Source organism: Halichoeres trimaculatus, unplaced genomic scaffold (genome assembly GCF_033239565.1).
Source record: "Halichoeres trimaculatus isolate MK-OKI-2021-1 unplaced genomic scaffold, fHalTri1.1 fHalTri1_scaffold_3, whole genome shotgun sequence".
NCBI lineage: Eukaryota > Metazoa > Chordata > Actinopteri > Labriformes > Labridae > Halichoeres > Halichoeres trimaculatus.
Window position 1 is genome coordinate 39,408,980 of NW_027437181.1, and position 16,308 is coordinate 39,425,287.

The window sequence follows — 16,308 nt, forward strand, 5'->3', positions numbered from 1 at the left end:
AGTGTTTGTTAACCTGCAAAATGTCGCGTTTCCTATAATAGTATTGTAAGAATTGTATCAAGTCTATTATTTCATGCACTTTAAATTGAAGCAATGGCTAATATCACATGTTTCTTTTTCTTTTTCATTCTTCTGTTACACTATTGCACAGAGCCAACATCTGATTTACAGTTAATGTCATATTAATATAGTATTAATATCAAAACTCTCCTTAAATAAAGGCAACCAAAAAGACCAAGTCCCACAAGGCAATGTCTGACTCGGAGTGGATGTCCCGCCTGAGGAGGTTTGCCAACACAGGAACCTGGCCTGCTGATGAAGGCAACAGACCTGCTCCCAGACAGAAGAAGTGGTATGAGCTGTATCAGAGGGTGAGAGTTGATTGATTTTGGATTTTACCATGTAATCTTACTGTACCATTCACTAATATTTGCTTCAAACAAAGGATAAGGTTAAACTTTTATAGAGTTAACTGAAATGAGCATTTTTTTAACCATTTTTTAAGTAGCTGGAAAAAATGATGACCATAACATTTTTAACCAAATGTTTCTCTTTATTTTTAGATTGAGAAATGCCCAATGCAGACTCATGGCCAAATGTCTTTGTTTGGGCAGGAGAGAAAGTGCCTGTGTGGATTTCATGTGCAGAAGGTAAAACTACAAGGAGACAGTGTTTTTACTAATCAGTACACCACATAAAGCTGTGTCTACTCTGTTTAACAGCTGACCACATCGAGTGTTGCTCCCCGGCCTGGAGGGCAACCAACGGCGACTGTGGGCCGTGGTGAAGGTTCTGCACAGCAGACAGCAGCAGGCGGTCCGGCCCAGGGGGCAGCAAGAGGTTCGGTCCAGGGGGCAGCAGGAGATGCGGCTCAGGGGGCATCAGTGGGTCCTCCTGTAAGAGGCTCTGTTGGCCAGCAGACTTTAGCAGCAAGTCCAATCGAGAGGGCTGTAGGACAACAGAGTTCTCAAGCAGGACCAAGACCGGAGGGCCAAAAGAAGCGGCCTTATTTGACTTTGGCAATGGTAAACAGACGAATAATCTTACTCATAAACGGACCATGGCTGTGACAACTGTTTTGTACCTTAATGTATATTGACAATTGTATCCCTAGTACAGCTCTAACAAAGCCCTTTGCTTCTTTGCCTTTCAGTTTACTAAGTCAAGATTTGGTGGTGCCCAGTCTGCTGCTGCCAAGCCAAATCTAAGCCTGGCCAGAAGAGTAACCAAGGTAAATAGAGATTATGTAGTAACCTATAAGCTTGAGTCATTTCTTTGGTAAATAACTAAAACTGACTGCTCTACAGACCCAAGCCACAGTCACAGACCCCACTGAGGAAAGTACCAGCTCTCCTTCAAATGTTCCCGTCCCAGTGAGTACTTTTTAAAAAACTACTCTTTTTGTAGAAGCATTTTTACAAATACTTTCTGAAGACATTACACATAAACAATAATACATTTAAATTCCCTCATTAACAAAATTAGATTTTAAAGTTGTAACAATACTATGGTAGTGTTTTATCTGAGTATTAGTTTAAGATTATATTCTCAAAGTCTTTCACTGATGTGAGTTCTATTCCTGCTGTTTCTTAAGGCTCCAGCTCTTCACGCAGTTGATCGAGAGTCAGTGCCTGTCCCCAGTCCAGCAGCAGAAGTTGCCACAGTGTCTGTAAGTATTTAACATGTCACTTCATAGTGCGCAGAAGCTTGCAAGTCTTTAAGGTTAGTATTAAGTATTTTTGTCGTTGTTTTTTTATATTACAGACTGCTGCTGACTCTGGGACAGGAGCACTGACTTCAACAGCTCACCTGCCCCGCTTGTGGTCAGAGGGTTTGCCACCTGAAGACCACAAATGGATTGAAAAATTCCTCTTGAAGTTGGGGCCCAAGGGGAAACTTCAGCTTCAAGACCATCTGAAGCTCTAGTACTTTCCTCCTCAGCCAAGCAACCTGTACAATCAGGCTCCAGCACCAGACCGTTTTTTCACCCACCCACTCTTTGTATGGATGCCATACAAATTGTGGAAGGTGAAGGTGGTCTGCCCTAATGCAGCCTGTGAGCAGCACCAGCTCACAGGGGCAGGGCTGCACAAGAGGGCACGGCGGGTCCTTGACGTGGACAGGACCTACAATATGGTGACAGAAACCCTGACCTGCACCAAATGTAGAGCCAGCCACGTTTCTTGGAGTCAGACTGTCCTCAGGCAGCTGGACTTGGCTCACAGGTCTGAATTCAGGGTCATCCTTACTCAGAAGTAAGTAATTTCCCTTTTTCTCTCTTGCCTTGACAATAGAAATAAAAAAGACAGTCTAACTAATTTATCTGTCTTTGACTCAGATACGCCTGTGACATCCGTGTGATCCGGCTTCTACGGGAGAGAGGTCTGGGTAACAGTCCAACACGGGTTTTAAAGCAGCTGAAAGAAAACCACTCAGAGGAGTGGCTTCATCGTGTTGCACGGTACACCACTGAGTGTGTTGACTTTCAGCAGCGCCCCGGACTGCTGCCCATGGCTTTTCCTGAGCCCCCTGAGCCTTCTGTGGTGCCTAGCTGTAAGTGGCTCCTCTCCGTGTACAGTCAGGACATCTTGACAAGGCTCGAGGACATCAAAGCCCGGATCACATCCATCTACGGCACAATTCTGAAGATGGACTCAACAAAAAAGGTTTATATTTTTTCTCCTTCATTAATACAGGAAACTTATATTATTAACTAGTCCCATTAAATAAGGAGTCCTGAAAATAATCACAAAGGGCCTTTTAATTTTTTGTACTTTAGATCGTCAAGAAGCTGGCAGGCACAGCTAAAGGGACCGCTCTCTGGCTCACCTCTGTGGGAAACGAGTATGGTCAGATCCTGATCAGCGTTCTGACCGCTCAGGAGGGAGCAGGCCTGGACATGATGGCAGCAGACCTGGTGAAGCGGTACCAGCAGGCTGGTGTTGATCCCCCTGTTGCCTTGTATGTGGACTGCGACTGCTGCTCCAGTACAGGGGAGACCAGGCTGAAGACCAGGTTCAGTGGATGGCAGGACCTCATCATTCGACTAGACATCTGGCACTTCATGCGCCGACTTGCCCTGGGGTGCGTGACAGATGCTCATCAGTTGTACCCAATCTTTATGTCACGCCTGTCAGCGTGCATATTTGAGTGGGATGCAGCTGATTTAGCTTTGTTGCGTGAAGCGAAGAAACAACAGCTTCAATCCCAGGGCTTGCCAGTCACTGATGCTGACATCAGCAGAAACCTGTCCAGGGAGGAGCTGGCTCTACACTGTCGGCGGAGAACCCGGGGTGAAGTGGCCACCACCCAGCTGCTGGAGGAGCTGCTGCTGGGGCTCATGGGGACCAGCGGTAATGACTCCCTTGGAGTTCCCCTGTTTGACATGGAGAGGATGGAGCACATCTGGAATGTCCAAAAGAAGCATGTCAAGTGCATCCAGGACCCACCAGGTGTGGCTCTCTACATCAAAACAGGAGAGCTCACAAAGGGAGGTGTGCAGCTACCCACCTACAGGTGTGCAAGGGGCTCTACATCTTTAGAGTCCTTTCATTTACACCTCAACCGCTTCATCCCAGGTTTGTGTTTGTGTTATAGTTATGTTAATGTGTCACAAAGTCTAAGAATAAAAATATATTTAAAGTTATGTACTAATATACTATGTCCTTGATCACCAATTTTACCTACTTACCTGTTTATCCCCAGGAACCAGTGCCAACAGCCTGAATTTCCAGGTTTACCTGCTGGAAGGACTCCACAGGTGGAACCAGGACCGTGGCACTGCTGCTCTGTCAACTGAGCCATCTCCTTTCCGCAGCTACTCGGGTGACCTGCTTCACTCTGTGAACACAAACTTCGAGAAGCTGTTCGGCAGGAAGTTGGTCCCAGAGTTCTGCCCACCTACACCTTACACTGGTTAGCATTACTGAAACCCACTTGACGTACAACTGAGATGAAAAAAAAATCATTCAAACAGTTTTCCTAATCATCCATTTGCCTCTGATGTTTCAGGAGAGCTCATAGGCCTGCAGTATCTGTTCCGGCAGACTGGTCAGGCACTGCAGGATATGCATCCTGATTCTGAGGAGACTGCTCAGCTGATTGAGGAGCATAATGTGGAGGAAGATGAAGAGGAGGATGAGGGCTTTGCTGAGGCAGCAGAGGACCCAACAGTGGCAAACCTAGAGGAGCCTCACACCCCTGCCCCTCTGACAACTGGCCCCTCCCTGTCCACAGCTCCCAGCACGACAGCTCTTTGCAGTTCCTCAACTCCATCATCATCGGGCACCTCCTTCACTCAGGCTCCGAGCACATTAACCATTGCTCCTGGTAAGGCTGAAAAGAAATCTCGGTTTTATATAGGTAGTAGTATGACCAGGTGCAGTGCAATGAAAATGGGAATTGTAATTCAGTCACAATAATCCCCCAGCTCTAATTCTGCAAGTCATTTTGTAGTTTTTTATATGTGTAGTAATATGGTGTTTTTTTCCCTATTGTGCATCACTAGCTCCTTGCTCGTCTGCAGTGGCCTCTGCTCCTCCCACTCTGCCTTCAACTTCATCCTCTGAGGCTGGCGTTGACGTGCAGGCTCATGATGAAGACATGGTAAGTGTTAACAATGAATATGCACTTGCATTACTGCACAAAAGTTTGATCACTTACACTTTACTTTTTGCAATCACAAACAGTTTTTATCCATTTCACAAACTTAAAATGAATCAGATGATTTTCAAAGAATGATCCACTTTTTTGCAACTTTCAGTCCTCTGCATCAACTCCTAATACGGCTGCTAATCTAAGTTAATAATTTTATAAGGCTAATTGATTACAAAACACTTTTGAAACTGTGTGGTACAGCCTAAAATAGTTTTACAAATAAAGGAACACAAAGGGAGCATGGCAATCTTTAGGTTGAAGTTTCAGCACTTGTTTTGGGTTAACAGGCTCAAATGGCAAGGCAAAAAAAGCTGTCGTTAGAGGCCTGTATGTTTATTGTTGTGTTAAAAAAGTACAGCTATTTATTGCTAGAAATCATGAGACAGAACCTTTGAATCTCTTAGGAATGGGTTAACTACTCCCTTCAGAGAGCAGCACAAATTGACTTGAACAGAGACAGATATAGGAGAGGGAATCCTCGATGCACAACTGTGTAAAACAAATATCTAAAGGGTGCGTAGTTTAATACAAATAGGCCTTACAGGCCCTCAAACAGTGGTTGAGCAGTAGTATGTTTTTTTTATTTAATAAGGAACATCAGAAATGTGTCAAAAAAAGGTCAACGTGATTCAAGGATTTACATTAACATACTTTCAAATATGTTTCATATCTTCACAGGCTGTGGATGAGCAAAATGTGCCTGGCTACCAGCATGTGGACAGACTTGCTGAGTTTTTGGTGGAACTGCGGAGTCAGACGTCTTTGTGTCTCACCAACCAGCAGGCCAGCACCATCAAAGCACTGTGGGAAAGCCTGGATGAGCATGACAAGCGGCGGGTCATATACGCAGCTCGACATCAGGAGAGACTCTTGAGTGGGCGGTTTCGAACACCGAAGAAGCCCACAACTACGCCTGGTGTTGAGAGCACCACCCGCTGCATGTTAGGAGCAAGTAGCTCACCTGCACAGTGGCCGGACTGCTGTCGGTTGGTGGAAAACATCTTTATAAGACTCTGCAACCTCCACCCAGGCCCAGTGAGAAGAGGGAAGAGGGCAGACTCAAGGTGGTCCCTTATCTTGAGGGATTACCACAAGATAAGGCAGCTGGTCCTCGGGAACTCTCTAGTGATGCAGCAAACTGAGATCCAACTGGTGGAGGTAAACCAGAACACCCTGATACAGTGGCACAATAACAGGCAGAAAAAACAGGAGCTGTCTGTGCTGCTTCAGGGTACCACCTTACCTCCAGCCGTCTCAGCTTCTGCGGAGCCTCTTCAGGATGCCAGAGTGCTACCTGCTCACCCTGTACCAGCACAGCAGGAGCATCAGTACTGGTTGCCTGAGAGCACAGCTGGCCAGGCACATCAGAGGCAGAGAGCTCCCAGTCAGGTCCAGCGCAACATCTTGCCTAAACCAACAGGCAAGAGGCCTTTGTTTGTCAGCCCCCCTGCACCAGGACCCTTGCTGACCACACAGCTTGTTGCGCCTGCAGGACAAAATGTGGGACTGGTACCAGTTGTCTTGGCAGTTTTACCGGGTACCAGTCCACAGACAGGAGCACCTGCCAGCATGGAAGGAGTGACTCCTAAGAGGCCGTACCAACGGACAGTGGAGGCAAACACTTGTAAAAAGTGTGGTCAGTTCCGCACTGCTGACACTGGACACAGCCAGTACTATGGCAAAGTGTACTGTCCTTCCTTTGAAACCAAAACCAAGAAGCAGTGGTTGGAGGAAATGAGGAAGGCAGTACCCAAAAAATAATTTTTAAAATTATTTGTAGTGTAAATATTGTAAATATTTTTGTGGTGTAAATATTGTATATATTTTGAAGAGTTTCATAGTGTAAGTTATTGTACAGAATGAGTGTTGTATTATTTTAGTATCAATGTTGTAAATAAAATAGTATAGCTGTTGTGTATATATGTTAAATGTGTTACATTCTGTTTTTTTTATTACTATAGTTTATTATTATAGAGGTGTTGTGTTTGTTCTTTTTTTTTACATAATCTGTAATAAGTTGTTTCTCATTCTCTTCCCTGTGAATAAACAAAGCTCGAGCTAAAAGTGTATCTTTATTCAACACTGGTAAACACACACACACACAAAAAAAAAACATTGATATACCCATACCCATTGATTTTAACAACAATCAACAACTGTAATAAAGAGTGTTATTTGTCAATGTTGCAATATCCCTAAGATAATGATCTTTGATACAGAAAAAGAATTATGCTAGAAAGAGGGGTTATTTAGTATCATATAAAAAGTGGTTTGCAGTAGACATCAGATAAACTCCTGAAGATCTCAGGTTGAGGAGCTGCTCTTCAGGTCATATGGTGGGCTTAAGGCAGCTTCTTTTCCTATAGAAAAAGGAAGAAGTAAACAACGATTATTTCCCATGATAAAAATGTTCAAAAAGTTATTTTAACGTTATTAAAATGCATTATTATCATTTCAACATATGCATTTTCAAAAACCTACCATAAAGTGCGGGCATAATAAAGCAATCAGTTAGGAGCACACTTGACCGCCATTAACCCTAATTTTAAGACTGGGGAATCCCTTTGTGTTGACCCGGAAGTGAGGTCCATATATGGGTATGTGCGTCACACGGCAAAAAGTGTAGCGTCAAGTTATCTGCTTATGAAGTTCGTCGGTTCGTGTCCCGTGCGCTACTTGTTCAAATATCTAAAGTTTTAAATCACCTTCTGTAAGCATTGAAAACACTCTTTTAAAAGTTAAATTGCTGAAAAACCTCGGATTTTTTCGTTTTCTTTCTCTTTTTCTTCTTTTCCTCTCTTTTCTTCCCTTTTTCCTTCTTCCCCCTCCTCCCCCCTTCTCCCCCCTTCTCCCCCCTTCTCCCCCCTTCTTTGACGGACGAATGTTCCCCAGCTTGAGCGCAGCGCCTTAGACCGCTCGGCCATCCTGACTAGATGAGCTTTTGAGGAAATCAAGTGCCAAACAGCTCCCGCTCCAAAGCAGATGGGGAGCTGATTGAAGCGCTCCGTTGCTGTTCCAAGACTTGGCTCTTGGAGTCAACCTCAATCCTGAGAAGGAAGCGGATCTAGCAAGGCTGTGTGTTCAAGTGAGGACAAACACTCACAACGGACTTACTGAACGGCAGACTGGTCCCATGGTGTAACGGTTAGCACTCTGGACTTTGAATCCAGTGATCCGAGTTCAAATCTCGGTGGGACCTTTGAGCAGAAGAGACCACGCTGGGTCTTGCTAGCCGTGTGTCAAAGCCACCCCAAGCCCACCCTGAGTGACAGTGGCAATCTCATGGCCTCTTTGTCATACACTGAATAAGGACTTGTAAACTGCTGTGGAGAACTTCTTCAAACTTGGTTGAGAGTGGCTTATGCTGTTGCTGCAGTTTGATCACTGTTCCAGGGCTGCCACCCCTCAATACTGACCACAGGCCAATGAGCACTGCATTCTCCACTGGAAGCCACAACACAGTCAGGCGCAGAGTTTCTGCACACCAACAAAATGCAGAGGTTTTGCGTGTGGGGCCAACATGAGGCACTCTGAACAGTGGCACACACTGCTCTGGTGATTCATGTCATGTCATGCACTCCATCACTGGTGACTCTGGGCAGGAGGAAGATTTCAACCCAACAGTGGCAGACTTGAACCACCAGGCATTGGCTGTGACTCTGCATAATCTGGGTAAACCCCAGAACATGGGGCCGTGTCTGTGCAGCGTGCACTAAAGGCAGCATCCTCGTTAGTATAGTGGACAGTATCTCCGCCTGTCACGTGGAAGACCGGGGTTCGATTCCCCAACGGGGAGACTTATGCTACCTACCAGCAGCTTATTCTTTGCCTACAGATACAGGGGCTTCATGCGTCCCGGACTGCTTCCTGGCCAGTGCCTTCTGCCTCTTTTCCCTCCTTTGCTTCCCTTGCTCTCAACTCATATCTAGTTTGCTGCATATGAGTCAAGGCCTGACCTAATGAAATGCCCATTGCATGTACATAAAAAACAAACAGACATAAAACAACAGCAGTAAATGTTATATAAGTGCATTTACAAAAAAAAGGAGAGAAAAAAAAAGAAAAAAAGAAGAAGCAACAGCTGCAAAAAAGAGAGGGTGGAAAAAGCTCTGCACTGTGAAAAAAAAGACAAAGAAGCTCGCACAAGGTTCTGCATGGAGCCCGATGAGCGCCATGACTGAGCTTTTGTCGAGAGGCAAAGTAAGTGCCAGTGTTTCCGCCCGGTTACGAACCGGGGACCTTTCGCGTGTGAGGCGAACGTGATAACCACTACACTACGGAAACTGACCACGAAAGCTATGCGGGGCATGCCCCGCCTAAGCGACCTCTCTACAGAACCGTCTGGGGGAGCTGTCCACACAACCGTCTGCAGACCTGTCTACAAAACTGTCTGCAGACCTGTCTACGGAACCGTACGCAGACCTGTCTACCAAACTAGCGACATACCAGTTGCTGGAGAAAATATCAATGAGGCAGTGGGTAGTCGGGGGTCCATAGGATTAGCCCTGGGACCTTACACCTGTCAAGCGCAAGACTCGGGATCAATTCACCAATGGGGGGACTTGTGCTTCCCACCGGCAGCTAATTCTTTGCCCACAGATACAGAGGCTTTAAGCTTCCAGGTCTGCTTCCTGGCCAGTGCCAGGGTCCAATGACGTCACTGAGTTTTTGCTGAGAGGCAAAGGAAGAGAAGGTGTTTCCGCCCGGTTTCGAACCGGGGACCTTTCGCGTGTTAGGCGAACGTGATAACCACTACACTACGGAAACGGACAACGTGCCGTGCCTTAACAACCTGTCTGCAGAGCTGTGTCCTGAACTTCCGACACGCCAGTTGCTGGAAAAATACCAATGAAGTAGTGGGTTTTCTAGCTGCCCATGACTATCTGCAGAGAATGACAACACTAGCTGGCAGCTACAATCGCGGCATCCTTCCGCACAGGCAAGATTGTGGTTGAAGTGCACTCCAGACCCTTTCAGTGCAAATAGAACTCAAAGGCCAAGATGTCTTGAGGAAGAGCCCATGACTTGCTGAGAGCATGTCTTCACCTGCCTTTGTCGGTCTAATATCTTGGTTTTGTGGTTTAACCTCTATTCCAGAACCAGGGCTTCTAATATTTACTGCAACTCGTCAGCAGAGGGAGCTCTATAACTTTTGGTTTCAAAGTCAGTGAACACTTAAGACTTACACTTTAATATAAAGACCATCGTCTCCACTGACTCACGTTGCTTCTTCCTCTTGAACCTTTTTTTCTTTTTCTTTTTTCATTGTACTGTTGACTTAACTGGTACAATGATATTACCCAAACGGATATTAAGGTGTCTGGTCAGCTCTGTGGGCAGATGTGCTCAGGATCTGTCCGTAGCAGTGAACAACTCACTTCACACTGAACTAAGTGAAATGAAATGAAAAGACTCCTACACAAAGGCATGCTTTAGTTTGTTTACCTGATGAGTAGTTGAGTAAAGTGAAGCTGTATTTCCTGCATTTAGCCCTTCAGACTACAGATATGGATTTGCATAAGCAGTGAATGCTCTCATTCTTGCACATACAGTAGAGTGTCAGTGTTAAACTTGTGGAGTACTGTATGGGGGGTATTGTGGAAAAGTCCAGCTAACAGGATTGTCTGGGTCTTTGGAGCTTGCTAAGAGTAGAGTCATAGGTTAAGCCTGTGCGGGGCTTAAGGAAACCTATTTCTCCTATCTCTTCTGGTCATGAACCATGAGCAATAACATTATCAAGAGTCTGTTGTAACAGGGTTGGGCTAGAGAGGAGCAGAATTACAGGCACTGAGGAGATTTTAAACACTACACGTCTCGGGGATGTGTCCAATCGGGCTTCTAATCTGGCCATTGTGCCGGGCCTTATCAGCTGTCAGAGCTTTGAATAGTACAAAGAGCAGTATCAGCTGATCCATAAATCATAACTTCCAACACAGCAGCAGGTCACTCTTTTATGTGCCCTCCTCAAAGCTGCCCCAGCCTGCAGGATCCACTGCCTCTTGGTGCTCTTATATTCACGTTTTATTTCTCTACAACGGGTTCAAGGGGGTTGGGGATATGTGTCTAATCAGATTTTATCAGGTCGTATATTCATTAAGGGGGGGCCTACAGGCTATTCCTTACATTTGTTCTAATGTCTGTGTTCTGCATTAATACATTAATGTTATTCTAAAACAGAGATTCAGGAAGTTAAAGCTGCCAAGGACACCTTGCCCCACTAAAAATTATCCTGTTAATTGTCCTGACATGCAGGCTAAATAATAGCTCATTCAACATTTCAGAAAATGATGGAAAGCACTCAGGCTAACAGATGCATCTGGAGACCGTCTCCTTTTCTCCCTTTGTACATGAAAAAATCCCTCCAGGTATGGCCACGGGCGCATGTCAAGTATCAACTCAGTTGAGTTGAGATTTTACAATGCAATACAATACAGCTTTATTTATATAGCACATCTAAAAAAAACCACGGGGGTAGCCACAGTGCTGCACAGTATAAATATATATATAAAACATCTGCAAACAAAGCAAAGCAAGCAATCAAACATAAAAATTAAAAAGCAGACAAGCTCACTGCAAGTGCCTTTAAACAAGACCCCTGACATGATAAATTATAAGATATTAAAAGCCACGGAGTAAAGGTGTGTTTTTAAGAGGGATTTGAAAACAGGGAGTGAGGAGGCCTGTCTAACCTTTAGAGGCAGCTCGTTCCAGAGCTTAGGGGCAGCGGCAGCAAAAGCTCTGTCACCTCTGAGTTTTAGCCGTGTCTTCGGGACCACTAGCAGCAACTGATCAGCTGATCTTAGGGATCGAGGCGAACAGACACCTGAGTTTGTGGTGGCAGAGTTGTCTTTTCCTTTTGTGATTGGTGGTGGTGAAGTGGTGGTGAGGTTTGGATACTGATTCATATGGTGGGCATACTCAGTGCAGGCTTGTGATTTTAAAAGCAGTGAAGTAGATTACATGGTGTAAACTGTACTTAAGTATGAGTGAATTTACACAATTGAAAAAATACTCAAGAAAGTACAGGTTAAAAAAAAACAAATATACTTAATTACATTAACTTGAGTTTTTGTAAGTTTGTATTTCCACCTCTGTCTATTTGTTAATTAATAGAATAGAATAGAAAATACTTTATTTATCCAGAGGGGAAATTCAGGAGTCACAGCAGCATTTAAGAAAACAAAAGTAAGAAAGTGTATAGAAGGTGCAAAAAGGTCCATAAGAAAATAGATGACGACAGACGTCCACCACTCTCCAGCCCAGCCAGTCTCCACCTCCACAGGGTCCAGGACTGAGCCGCCCCAGCAGTCTTTTCAGTCTCTGTCTCCTGGATCCTGTCTGCTTCAAGCAGGTGAAGCTCCTCCAATGTGGCGCCGGCGTCCGATGTCAGCTCCGTCACGGAGCCTCATGTCCGTGAACAGCACGATGCCACTCTGCCTTCCGGCAGCCCCTCTGCCGCTGGGCTAGCACGGCTAGCTCGTCCATCCCACCGGAGATAGATCCCACGTCCCCAACAACTATGGATGGAAGGACAGGTCCACGTCATCACCTCCCAGCTCACACCTGAGAACCAGCACGTTGTCCTCACCTCCTCCTCCTCACCTTGAGGGAAATCATCAGGCCTTACACTAGTTAGCATTGACATGCTACAGGCTGCTAACAGCTAATCTCACATGTAAACAATGCAGCCATGGTTACATGTAGGATCTCCAGACAAACACAGGAGAAAAGTAGTAAAAAATATCCCTGAAGACACAAAAAGTTTGGTGTCCATGACCAACAATGAACCATACAAAGTGATGATCCACTCCAAATACAAAGATGACGAAAAAGAGACAAAAAAATTACAAGAAACGGACAAAGAAGAGAGAGCTGCTGCAACAGGCAGCTACTTGGGCAGCTACTTGGGCAGCGCCTAGCAACGAAAAAAAGTCGGAAAAAAGAAAAATGACTACATGAGAGCAAACTTATGTCATTAGAAAATCATTTAACAGAAAAACAGCTCATGTTTAACAACCCCGTGTCATGATTCTGGCTGTGATGAGGCTGCTCTCTCCTTTTCATCAGCGTCTTAACACTATGATGCAGCGCGTCATGTCAGGTTTCTCATTTGCGCAGGAATTTTAAAAGGAAACATTTATAGCAACATGTGATTTAATTCCATGGGTAATGGCTATGCTTTGAGGAGCCAAGGTTTGTCTTTTATTTTGAGAGCACTGTGAATGGTTCAGTCACTTCATACTTCCAAGCAAATATAGACACAGCAAACATGTTTCCATACTATATCAACAGAGTTGTCACGTTGCATAATAGCTTGAGAGCACACTTCATCCTCCCTTTAATCCATACATCAGTGGTGGGTTTGATTTTTACATGGCTTTCCTTTTATTTCCAGGCAGCTCTTTCTCTGCAGCCTTTGTGCTCCTGTCTGCAGCGTAACTCTGTCTAGCATGTTGAAGGCAAATGAATCACTCTGGCCTAATTCCCGCGCTTCAGGAATTATAATAACAGCCATTATCCACTGTGGTAAGGATGAAGTCACAGGGGACGGTGCTGCTTGAAGGCTAAAACTGTAATTTCATAGAAAGTGTTTGTGCTAAATATCAAGAAGCACAATCTATCAAGGCTGCCTAAATCCTGTGTAATTGTGAACAGTCGCTCATAAAAAAACATGTTCTACTTTTTTTTTTGGTTTCTTTTTTTTTATTTTCTTTTTTTTTTATTTGAAAATTAAATAATAATGCAGTACAGTAATAAATAGATCAACGGTAGCTCATGAAAAATATGTTCTGCTTTTTTTTGGTTTCTTTTCTTCTCTTTTTTTTTCTTTTCTTTTTTTGGGAAAATTAAATAATAATGCAGTACAGTAATAAATGATATTAAAAGCTGCTGCTTATCGGGGAGGAACAAGAGATTAATAATACAAACCTGCAGAGCTCCTGAGTTAGTCCGTGGGTTTGGTTTGTACAGCCTGTTTGGTTCACTCTCTAGTTTTTTTTACTCTAAGAGCCCTGAGAAGTTTCAACTCATGCAGTGTATTTTGAAGGACCACAAAGGCACGTTGCAAATGTTCTACAGCTTGTGCAAGAGATGCAGCACAGTACACAATGGTGTCATCAGCATAAAAATGTAATGTCACAGGTGGCACATTTTGGCCAAGATTATTTACATAAATGGTAAATAAAAGTGGGCCTAGTACAGAGCCCTGTGGCACATCCTTGTGGACAGATATACTATCTGAACATACACCATCACTTCTACTGCACTGTTACCAACTGCTGAGGTAGTTGGAAAACCAAGCAACAGCTTCCTCTGAGACCCCTGAGCTCAGAAGTCTAAGTTTTAAAACATCATGATTGACTGTGTTGACAAATCAATAAAAAACACAGCACAGTGCTGTTTCTTGTCAAGTGCAACAGAAAAGACATCAACTACTTTCAGTGCAGCTGTGACAGTGCTATGCCTTTTTCTGAAACCTGATTGAAAAGGTGATAAAATATCATTGAAACATAAAAACTCCTTTAGCTGATCACTCACAAGAGATTCAACAATTTTAACCAGTGCTGCCAAATTTGATGTAGGCCCATAGTTGTTCAAATTACTTGGGCGTAACCACTGTTAGGTTAAAAAGATATGCTAGCGGTTCAGCTAAGAAATCAGCTGCTAGTTTCAGGAAATAAGGATCCAACACGTTATCCTAACGGACACAGAAAAGTAGTAAAAGTAAGTTAATGATTGTTTTTATTATTATTATTATTATTACCTTCAGCTATGCTAAATAATGCTAAGGTTAAACATTAAAGCTAAATATGAGACAACTAATTTTTCCAGGATATAAAAAGTACCATGAAGGATATTACAAGGTGAGACACCTAAAAAAGTTTTATTCATCATAGATGAAGTTAAAAAAGAAAATCATTTACTTACTTTCACAACTTTTCTGTGTCCATTGGGAAAACTAGCCTCTTTTAATTTCTGTTGTGACTTTAGCATTTGGGTTGTTGCTTTTTGCATTCAAGTTTTTCCTCTTGCATTTGTGTTTTTGCACGTGTATTTATGTTTTTGCTCTTTCATTTGTGTTGTAGCTTTTGCATTCTTGTCATGGCTTTTGCATTCACGTTGCAGCTCTTGCATTTGTGTTGAAGCTTTTGTGAATGATCTGACACCCACCGGCCACCGTAGAAATGAGTTCTCAGTGTGATTTAAAGGTCCCATATTATGCAAAAATCACTTTATCAAGTCATTTAGTGAAACTTGTGGGTCTTTGGCTTTCCTCCCAGACCACAAAATGTGATATTTAATGACAAAACCTGCACTTAGTAGTGCTTGTGAATGTAAAATCCTGACCTAAAATGAGCTGTTTGGATTTTGGGGATCTGCTGATGTCAGGGATTCTCTTTTTTGACCAATCAGGAGCAAGTCTGACCTGATTGGTCCAACGGAGCAGATACCCCCCAACCTCCTCCTGCCCACTCCCCTCCCCTGCGGCAAATGAGCTTCGCTGTTTCCTAAACATTGCGCACTCGGAGCTCGGTAGTTATGGTTGCAAGGCACCGCTCCCAGGGATGCGGAAGAGTGAGGCGGTATCAGCGGTGGCTCATTCACATATGAAGGCCACGCCCACTAAATCAGAGCGTTCTGAACAGAGGGGCTATGAGAGCCTGGAAACAATGCTGCTGTGCTTGATTTATTGGCTTTTTGGACCAAAACATGTTACTACCATTTCATGAAGACACCAATGATCCATATTAAACTGCTGAAAAGGAGCAGAATATAGGACCTTTAAAGGTAAACAAATCAGTGTTTATAAAGCTCCAATGTGACAGCAAACACAGACAAACTGAAAGTCTTTCCTCTTTAGCCTCCGTTGTTGGGTTTCCACACATTACATTGGTGTGCGATAAACCATCTGCTGGAAAGAGTGTGTGTTTCTGCGCCAGTATTATCGCTGCAACTTCTTGACTGACATGTGGATGTCCAGTGAGGAAAGATATTTCTGTGTAGCGGGGAACAGACAAGGTGATAAAATCGCTATTCCTGTCAGGTATGCACCAGTGGATTGTTCATCAGTTCACCACCTATTTCCCTATGAGGTTTCTCTTTTTCCTGTTTTCCTTCTTCACTCAAAGCCGGGTTTGAAAAGAGAGGCTTTGGTGTAAGCAGAGAGGCCACAGGGGAGCAAATCCCAGTGGACTCTCATAAAAAGAACAGCTTCAAAAGGGCCTGCTATACCATGGTGGATTGAATAAGGGGAAAAATGCACTGATTAAAAGTGCAATGTTTGTTTGAAGATAATGTTATTTTAGAAAACCTCTCTTTAGAGGGTTTCCAACTTGCAAAGAGACAAGAGAAAGAAAAATAGAGCAAATGTGGGGGAGAGACCTGGAACTAATTCCCACACTTATGTATACCTGTTTCAAATTTTCTACTCTCAGTGGTGAAAGGAATGATTGAAGTGAAGCGATCTGTGCTTTCTAATGTTGAGTCTGAAGAGAAAACATGAGTAGAAGGGAGCAGAGAGCACAGGATCCCACTCTGAATGGATACAACACGTCTATTTAGTCAGTGCAGCCATTAGCAGGTGTACATTAGTATTCAGCAGAGGAGCTGAGAAGAGGCTTGCTGCACGGGTTCAGTCAGCAGCACATCTGG

General features: G+C 44.0%; 3 non-coding genes across 3 annotated transcripts; 1 reads left to right on the forward strand and 2 right to left on the reverse strand.

Moving 5' to 3' along the window:
* Positions 1 to 7,783: 7,783 nt before the first annotated feature.
* Positions 7,784 to 7,855, forward strand: trnaq-uug (transfer RNA glutamine (anticodon UUG)). The gene has a single exon. It is a non-coding gene; the product is annotated as a tRNA-Gln (tRNA).
* Positions 7,856 to 8,867: 1,012 nt separating this feature from the next.
* Positions 8,868 to 8,940, reverse strand: trnav-cac (transfer RNA valine (anticodon CAC)). The gene has a single exon. It is a non-coding gene; the product is annotated as a tRNA-Val (tRNA).
* Positions 8,941 to 9,350: 410 nt separating this feature from the next.
* Positions 9,351 to 9,423, reverse strand: trnav-aac (transfer RNA valine (anticodon AAC)). Its single transcript has one exon. It is a non-coding gene; the product is annotated as a tRNA-Val (tRNA).
* Positions 9,424 to 16,308: the final 6,885 nt, after the last annotated feature.